Below are 9479 nucleotides of genomic sequence, written 5' to 3' on the forward strand. Positions count from 1 at the left end.
GCAGATAGCACACCAGGAACTGTACACAGTCCCCAGCGCTGCACCGCACCACCATGCTTCCCCCCTTTACTTAAACTCGTTTTTTTTAATTCGTTTTAAAAGTATATTTTATGTTTCTGAACTATTTTACATTTCTTAAAATAGAATTGAAATAATAAGATGAAATACATAATGTATAGAATTCAGTCACACTGAAATTAAGTGTTTTAAATGCAACGTTTCTCTTTGTCCTTTCGTCTTCAGAAAGCTGCTTATTTATCCACGGGGATGAATTAGAGACACTAATGAACCTCGCAACCATGTCTTTGGATGGGGTTAGGAAACCAGAGCACCCTACAAAAAGCCACACAGAATGAAAGAGAACATGCAAACTCCAGAGACATAAACAGAACTCCGGAGCTGTGAGGCTGCAGTGCTGCCATGTTATGCCATCCCATCACAAGTAGATATTTATTTCATTCAGGACCCCATAACTTCTGTTTCTGAAATGAATCTGCTTTTCAGTAGCACAATAATGAACAGGTTAATACCTAATTAGACAGATTAATACCAAACTAAGTAAGATTTATGAACAGAGAAACCCCGATTCAAACAACATAACTTAAATAACTGTATAATTCATTCACCAAAAGCTAACTAGTTTTAGAAGGTGGTGCTTAACAAAAGCAAGAATATTTGGTTTTTGTTTTTCAAAAACTGACTAATGGAAGGACAGATCCAAATAGAGAGATCTTCATTTTTTAAAAAACACAAGTAACAAAGATACAAAGTAGAACAAACAAACAGGAAATCACATTTACTTTGAAGTTTTGCAAAACATTTCCTAGTTATGAAAACAATATTTACACAATAATTAGGATTAAGTCGTTCTAACCTTTAGTTACTTTAAAAAAGCATATTTTTCACTTACTCAATTTATACTGTCATCGCCCCTGTATGTTTAAATTAGCTACATACATGTCCCCCTAGTACACAAAATACTGATAAGTCTCCACATACAGTACATGTTCCCCCCAAAAAATGAAATTGCTGGTTGTTAACTGAACAGTCAGCAGACATTTCTGACAGGGTTACTTACACACAGTTGGCCTCACTAGTAGTACTCAGGTGTTGGTCCTGCTTGTCTTGTCACTAGATCCTATATTGGCCATATGGATATTTGGTATGTATGGAGAACACAGCTTTTGGCATTGAATCACATGGTTTGTGGGACTGCAGAGGTGAAATAAACACCAATAGATAATACCATATGAAGTCAGCAAATGAAGAGTTGTATGCTGGTGGTGGCACCATTTGGAATGTTGTTCCACATGCATTGAAATTTGGGATGGAATCCGGTATACCAGGCTCATTCATTGTGAACCTGAAGGATTGTGCCCTCTTTAGGACTGAGGAATGGGAATTACATACAAAACTTATGCAGTAGGGTTTTCATTTTCCAATAAAAAACTTAGGATCCATATATTTCAAAGCAAATCCTACAAAAATCTCTCTGCTAAAAGGAGAGCTAGTGATCCTGCGTTACAAGCAGGAATTATGCCAGAGGACTATTTCATTTAGCTACTGAGGAGTGATAACTGTCCCTGTTCTGAAAGTCACAGGGAGATGGCCTGTGTCTATGCCATACAACTCTCCCAATAACCAGGAATAAGAAATGTGTTATCTACATGTAGACAATTACATCTGACTTATGATTTTTATTAATTTCACAGATGTGACACACGCAATTGTCTGGAATTCGGTAGATTGTCAAAGACAGCATTGTATAGTCTTCTCATCAATTCTTGTGGATCTTTGTAGCTTGAATAAATTGAATAGCTTCAATCATTTTTGTTCCCAGTATCGTATACCACTGCATTTCTACTTAACCAATAAAGAATAAACTTAGCCAGTACCAAAATAAACATTAGAACATTTGACCATTTCAGATAAAAGGCTATCCTGCCATTCAACAAAGTTTTAAATAATATGAATCTTGCAACTAAAAATACCAGTGACTTTGACAATATCTTTGTTGCAAAGCATGACAATAATTTATCCAAGTCAGCATGCCATTCCAATAGCTCAGAAAAATACTGTTGGAAATGTCATGGCAGAGACACTTGTGCTATTAGATATAAGATTTATCTCCCAAAGGTGGTCCTTCATGTCATAACATATGCTTAACATCTCACTTGATGAACATTATTCTGGTTTCCTACATGTAATAGATTCCATTCGAATCTTCTCATTGTCTAAGGTTTTTTGCCAATTTTTCGAGATTCTTCAGGTCCTTTTAAACATCATCAATTTGCATTGCTGTCCACTATATCATCTGACTAGTACAGAAGGCCAACCTACCACATGAGTATGGTGGTCTTTCTTAAGCTTTGTATTTTGCCATAGCTATATTATTCCTGTTTTAAAGGCTGCCCTTTTAGTAGTCAAGACTATGAACAATTCATCAAAAACATAGAAATATAATTTAGTCACTTAAATCCCCAACATTTTACATCATTAAGTAGCACATTTTACATAATTTAAGTAGCACTTGATAACATATAAATGCTCAAAAATGATGTAAACATATACAGTCATTTGAAATAGAAAGTACACCCTTTTTCAATTCAATGGTTTTACATATTAGGGCATAAATAACAATCGCATGGTCCTCACCAACTTCTCTAATTAGACAAATCTAGCCTCAGATAACAGGCAACAAATAACAGATTTCACTATGTCCTTATTTATTCAACATAAAGTAAGCCAAAATGCAGAAACCATGTGGGAAAAATTAAGTACACCCTTACGGCTTCCATGGGAATTAAGAAGGTAGTTAGCAGCCAGGTGCTGCTAATCAAATGCCCTTGATTAGTTGATCATCAGGAAGTGTGACCACCTCTATAAAAGCAGAACGTTTGGCAGTTTGGTGGTCTGGAGCATTCAGGTGTGTGTTAACACCATGCCAAGGAGAAAAGACCTCAGCAATGAACTCAGAGAAGCAATTGTTGCTGCTCATCAATCTGAGAAGGGTTATAAGGCCATTTCCAAACAATTTGAAATTCATCATTCTACAGGGAGAAGGATTATTTACAAATGGAGAATATTCAAGACAGTTGCCAGTCTTCCCAGGAGTGGGCGTCCCAGCAAATTCACCCCAAGCTCAGACTGAAAAATTCTCAGAGAAATCGCAAAAAACCCAAGAGCTACATCTAGGGACCTACAGGCCTCAGTTAACATGTTAAATGTTAAAGTTCATGACAGTACGATCAGAAAAAGACTGAACAAGTATGGCTTTCATGGAAGGGTAGCCAGGAAAAAAGCCCCTTCTCTCCAAAAAGAACATGTCAGCACAGCTTAGGTTTGCAAAGTTGCATCTGAACAAACCACATGATTTCTGGAACAATATCCTTTGGACAGATGAGACCAAAGTGGAGATGTTTGGTCATTATGAACAACGCCATGTTTCGCGAAAACTAAACAAGGCGTATCAGCACAAACACCTCATACCAACCGTCAAGCACGGTGGTGGAGGGGTGATGACTTGGGCTTATTTTGCACCCACAGGACCTGGGCACCTTGCAGTCAACGAGTTGACCATGAACTCCTCTTTACACCAAAGTATTCTAGAGACAAATGTGAGGCCATCTGTCCGACAGCTAAAGCTTGGCCGAAATTGGGTCATGCAACAGGACAATGATCCCAAGCACACCAGCAAATCTACAACTGAATGGCTGAAAAAGAAAAGAATCAAGGTGTTGGAATGGCCAAGTCAAAGTCCAGACCTCAACCCCATTCAGATGCTGTGCAGACAGCTGTGCATAAATGAAAGCCCTCAAACATCAATGAACTGAAGCAATGTTGCAAAGAAGAGTGGGCCAAAATTCCTCCAAAACGATGTGAGAGACTGATAAACTCATACAGAAGATGATTACTTCAAGTTATTGCTGCTAAAGGTGGTTCTACAAGCTATTGAATCATAGGGTGTACTTAGTTTTTCACACATGGCTTCTGCATGTTGGCTTATGTTTTAAGTAAATAATTACATAATGGAATCTGTTATGTGTTGTTTGTCACCTGAGGTTAGATTTACCTAATTGTAGGACCTAGTAAGGTCCACAGGATTTTTTGTTATGTCCTGATATATAAAACCATCATATATGTCAGGACGAATTCTTTATTTAGGTTGTGGACATTCAACAATAAAAATTAAACTTCAGTAATGCCTACTTATTAGAACTTTTCTTAAGACAGCGGAAAAATACTCAGTGCTTTGAAAAAAATGTTTTCCGGCATAGAAGTTATACTATTTTTAAGAAAAACTCAAGAGGTTTCATCCTTTAAATCCTGAAATACAAGCTATCAATTCTGCACTATCAGTATTCTTGTTGAGAACATCAAAATATTAAACCTCACTTATTCTTGGAAATGACTGCTTTGATCCCAAACCAAAATTAAATCTTTCTACAATTTTGTGCTTATAAAGAATTTTTAAAAAGGCATTTCCCTCCCTTGGTGATAGAAAACAGCTGCCATCAAACTGCATGGCACATACAGGAATAGCAAATGACAAAAATCAAGAGGATTCTTCCAGCTTTGTCACTTACAGCTGTTGCATCCTTGATCTAAAATAAGATTCTAAATCCTGCATTTTAGCAGTCTATCAGGTGTTTACATAAAGACAGATATGTATTCAAATAAGGGATCAGATAGAAGGGTAGTCTTTTGCATTCATCTGGTACAGTTTGACAGTGATTTAGCTATAATTGGAGAGGTAATTATAAGCTGTTCAGAATTTACAGGCATCAACAGAACAGCCTAAGAGAAAAGCTTGCCTACAATTTTGTGGTAAACAGTAATTCACTTACCAAGACAAACTGATCTGAACTAAAAAAGTACTAACAAGGTGAATACTATTCTGTCCAACCTACAAGGCAAACCTAAAAACCAGAATGGTTTCTTCAGTGTTTTGGGGTCCTAAATTATAAATACATTCATGATAAAGATTTATTCGTGGATAACTCCTAGCCACAGCGGACTAAGTTCGGCGTCACATTTTATTTGCTCAAATACATACAGTTTCGTCAGCACACATTCAGCCAACTTCTGAAATTGAACTTCTCACCAAAATTCTCCCTAAAATCATTACAAGTGCTTTTAGGGAACAACCAAAATCATCTACAGCTGACTGCATATAGGACAGGTCAAGAACTGATCATCTATCTATGTGACTTCTATTATCAGCTGTCATCCCCAATCATGAGTGCTTTTACATGCAGTATTACATAAAAATAAAGCAATTGTAGTCAAGGCAGAAGACCTTAAGAAACACCATTTCCATGACCTCTAGCTGAGTTGGAGTGAACCCTTTAGTATTAAATACCGTACCGCACATCATCATCATACCTGGGTGGACAATCACATTTTTTACCTCTTCTTCCTGCGTCCCAAAACCAACACTGTGTAAAAATGGGTCATGACTTCTTTGACATTGGATGTACTGTCAACTTTAAATGCATCAAACTTACCATCAGAGCAAAGATTACCTCTACACGGATTATCAACTACTGTTCAACCATTATTATAAAATAAAAGCCTATCTTGGTCCTCATAGCACCAACATGAGAACATCTTAGACACGATGATCCTACATCACCACGTTCTACATTTTAGATGACAGTGCCTTCAATTTCAAACAATTTCCAACAACAGAAACTATTCTGACAACTCTAAAAACCACAACAAGGAGCTACTGATCAAAGTGTTCTCTAAATAAATGTGTGAAAATTCTTAAAGGGCTTTTGATGGGCAATATTTGACAATATCTAATTAAAACGAAGCAGACAGAAAACTGAAGGAAAAAGACCTGGGAAAAATCAGACTCATATGGTAACTACACCGATCCACCCATTCCCACTATTTTGCTACACGAAACAGACCTGCTTAAACTAAGAAAATCCGAAATTAGCCATTCTTAATCGTTATTTAGAATGTTTTTAAATAATAATTCGGTTAACGTTAAAACAAAGGCAAAACATAGACGTTAAAGTTTGTACCTATTCGACCGTGCTAGAAATGTAAAAATAATCAGCATTAAAAATACGTGATATAGATTTTCCTTATTTTCCGAGATAGAAACAATTAGTTTTGTTCACCTAAGGAAAAAAAAAACAAACGATTACAAAACACAGATGTCGTTGAAAATGGTGGGCCAACACCAAGAAATTAAAGACCTAGCTAACTGGGTTACTCCCCCAGATTCATGGGGAGCTCAACTCTTGGGTCTCCGAGACCCCTCCAGCGTTGCAAACATTTTGCATACCCTGTCTCCTTTCTAGCAATTTACAAACAGGTATTACAAACAAGTGGAGGTTCGCTTAAAAACGACACCAGCCAATAATCGTGAGATCTTTTTATCCTTGAAATAAAAGAGTCATGAACAGGCCCTGATCATCCTTGTCACCGCTAGAGCTACAGGGCAGTTTTACGTGCTCGGGAACAGCGCGGCTGCAGTGCTACGGCTGGGTAGCGGTTCTTCATCAAATAATCCCATAATTGATACAAATCACACAGTTACAAATGTACAATATCAAGCAGCACACATCGCAAATTGCTGCGCTTAACAACTCTCGACTCGACGGCACTTGGCTAAGCCGCTTCACACACCAGTGCCGTCTCTGCAAAAACCGTCGATCGCCCCTAAAAATACACCTTCGAAACGGAAAGTTACGTTTTCTAAATCCGTGTCCTCGGTCGTTTATCTAAACCAAAACCAAGAACGACCCCACTTTTCAGTACTTGAGCTCCGCTGCATACTGCCAAGACAACGAAGAATGGTATTAAGCTGCGGCTTATTTGTAAACACACGCATGTGTCAAATGCGATTTCACAAAACGTTACTGTGTTTTAAGGAGAAACTCACTCCAGGAGCCCCACACAGAAGTGAAAGTACCGTATACACCAGAGCACAGGACCTGTCATTTGTAAGGACGGCTACGTTTATTCAAAGACCTTTATGGCCTGCTTTTAATAACCACGCATCAGATACTGGCTATCGGCGGGTAACAACCTAATCACATCGCATATGATAAAGAAGGCAATTCAGCTTCTCGGAATTGTCGGATCCAACATTTTGCCCTCTGTGCGAAGCGGCAACATTCATATCAACAAACCCCGCTGGTCTGAGCGCGGTACGAGCCATTCGCTACATCTCCCAAACTCTCCGCGGCGGAACTCACCTTTATCTGTTCGTATCGCTCTCTCGCCTTCTGTGAAAATTAGTCTTCATTTGGGGTCCCGAGTGCCGTGGGGTGAATTAAAATCCTCCAGCCTCTCCTCTCCTCCAGCGAGCCCCTCAGATTTCCAAACCAACAGCCCTCACTCCTCCGGACTCGGTGTCAATTCAATTTCCAAATCAACAGCGCCTCTCCAACAACTAAACACAAACTTGCTCGTTGAGAGGGGCTGGAGAAAAAAAACGAACCTTCTCCCGTAACCACGGCAAATGCTCGCCGCCGGTGACTCCCGTCTGCACCAAGACGTAGTTTTCCGAAATGATCTGTCCAAAAATCGTCGATCCAACAGCTGTAAACCTTGTTTTCTTGGGCAAGGATGTTTTTTTTGTAAATTTCACAAAATGGCGCGCGTTCCAAACCTGCGCAGCGAACCGGCCCGGCAGACCATAGAGACACGGACAACCGCTCAGGTCGGCGCAGCCTCAAAATATTTACCTTTTACAAATTCATACGCCTCCCGAGTTCCTTAACCTGATGCCGACGATGCATTATTTCAAATTCCGTTGCCATTAGTTTTTTAAAATAAATTTATTATTCCGGCGGGAAGGGAAATTATTTGAAAAAAATCCACTAACAAAATGGCGGCTGACTGAATAGGTTGCTATAGCAACTGTCAATCAAACTAGGAAGTTCCCGGATGCATAGCTGACGTAGAAAGATATTGTGGGTTGTCATGGAAACTGTCAATCAAGATCCGTTATAGTTTATGGGAGGGGCAGATGGAAACGATTTTTTTTGCAGTTAGTCCAACATTTTGGCTCTCAATGTTTGCGGTTTTCATCAAAGACCTAACGCTTCTTTTGAGCCGCAATGGCATCGGTTTCGTCATTTACACCATCTCCTTAAGGCGAATGGGTCTCGAAACTTTGTCAGTAACTCAACAGGCGCACGGAATGTCTTAGTCTAGTTAAACTTGCAACCTTCTGAGTTGGAAGGTTTCTTAGAAATGTCTGATCTTCTGTCTTTTCTAATTATTTGTGTTTGCATTTGTAGTTTCTTGGACACAAGCCGAGAAGTACATTATCTCCACATATCCATTGTGATGTGTAAGAATTCATTACTAAGAATAAAAAGTACCTTCGTTTTGATTCAGTTATATTATTTCTGATATAGTTAAGACGAAAGTTTTAAAATGTAGCTGGAAAAATACCGTCACTAGACTTTGCGAATAAAGGGGCAAATGTGAAACAGCGTTAGATTTGACATCTGATTCTAGCGCATACTTACTTGACAGACTCTTTTCTAGACATAATATAGTGTAACTTTGCAAAGTTGACGCAGAATGATGGAAGCAATTGTAAGACAATCAGAAGTTAAACGTGTGAGTTATTTCGACACTTCACGGGTAGGATTAAGCATTCCCTTCGCCACAAAAGCCGAGACCCGATCTTGCGTAACTTTATTAGTTAATACAGTAAAACTGGTGAAATAATTTATTTTACTTCTATTTTTTGTCTTGTTCCATGTTAATTTTATTATTTTTATTTGCTTTGGCAACACTGATTGTACCCATCGGTCATACTAATAAAGCACCTTGAATTGAATTGAATAACGCCGAGAAGCAGGGATATCACAGTGTCTGCGTAGCTCAGATAAAATACTCCGCTCGCAATGTTTTCAGTCACTGGGTCAAGTAAAACCAATATAACCAGTTCGCTTATTCACTTAAAATACTTTAAATGAGTTAGAAATCCTCGGGTACACAACTAGTGACAATATATAAATATATATATATTAAGCTTTCTGACAAGGTTGCTGTGTTCCTATTGTAACGTGTTTTTCACAAGAACACACGTACAGCACGACCCTTTTTCAAGAATCTGTCATCCCAGCGCATGAAAGTGAAAATATTTGTTCAAAGAACAGCGAAAGAGAGGTGCGTTGGGCAATACCAACACTGAACACGCATCCCAATGGTTCCCGTCAGAAAACAGTGTCGATCTCCGGCGGATATCAGTCTGATGTCAACTGGCATGCATTCTTTAAGACCTAACTTAATATTTGCATTTTTCACTTGTATGTTTTAAATGCCATTGTTAATGTCAAAAAAGTCAAAAATTGCTCAGTGATTTCAATGATTGTAATCTGTGTACCATCAGACTACGTTAACCACTTATCAGGAAATATATTTGGGTGTAGTGAAGTATTATTTTATTGTGCTATGTTTTAAGTTGGTATTCGCTGTGTCAGAAAAATAACCCAAGT

The 9479-nt window shown here is 38.5% G+C and overlaps 1 protein-coding gene across 5 annotated transcripts in view; it reads right to left on the reverse strand.

Moving 5' to 3' along the window:
- The window catches only part of dyrk1aa (dual-specificity tyrosine-(Y)-phosphorylation regulated kinase 1A, a), a 46737-nt gene extending 38858 nt beyond the window's left edge, over positions 1 to 7879 (reverse strand). For 4 of the 5 annotated variants that reach the window (XM_088638921.1, XM_088638919.1, XM_088638917.1 and 1 more), the window contains exon 1: positions 7218 to 7878. The gene's annotated coding sequence lies outside the window, so the exon portion shown is untranslated. Of the gene's footprint in view, positions 1 to 7217 lie in introns of all 5 variants that reach the window. The other variant, XM_088638918.1, reaches the window with a different exon arrangement.
- Positions 7880 to 9479: the final 1600 nt, after the last annotated feature.

This window comes from Lepisosteus platostomus, chromosome 7 (assembly GCF_059453375.1).
Source record: "Lepisosteus platostomus isolate fLepPlt1 chromosome 7, fLepPlt1.hap1, whole genome shotgun sequence".
Classification (NCBI taxonomy): Eukaryota; Metazoa; Chordata; class Actinopteri; order Semionotiformes; family Lepisosteidae; genus Lepisosteus; species Lepisosteus platostomus.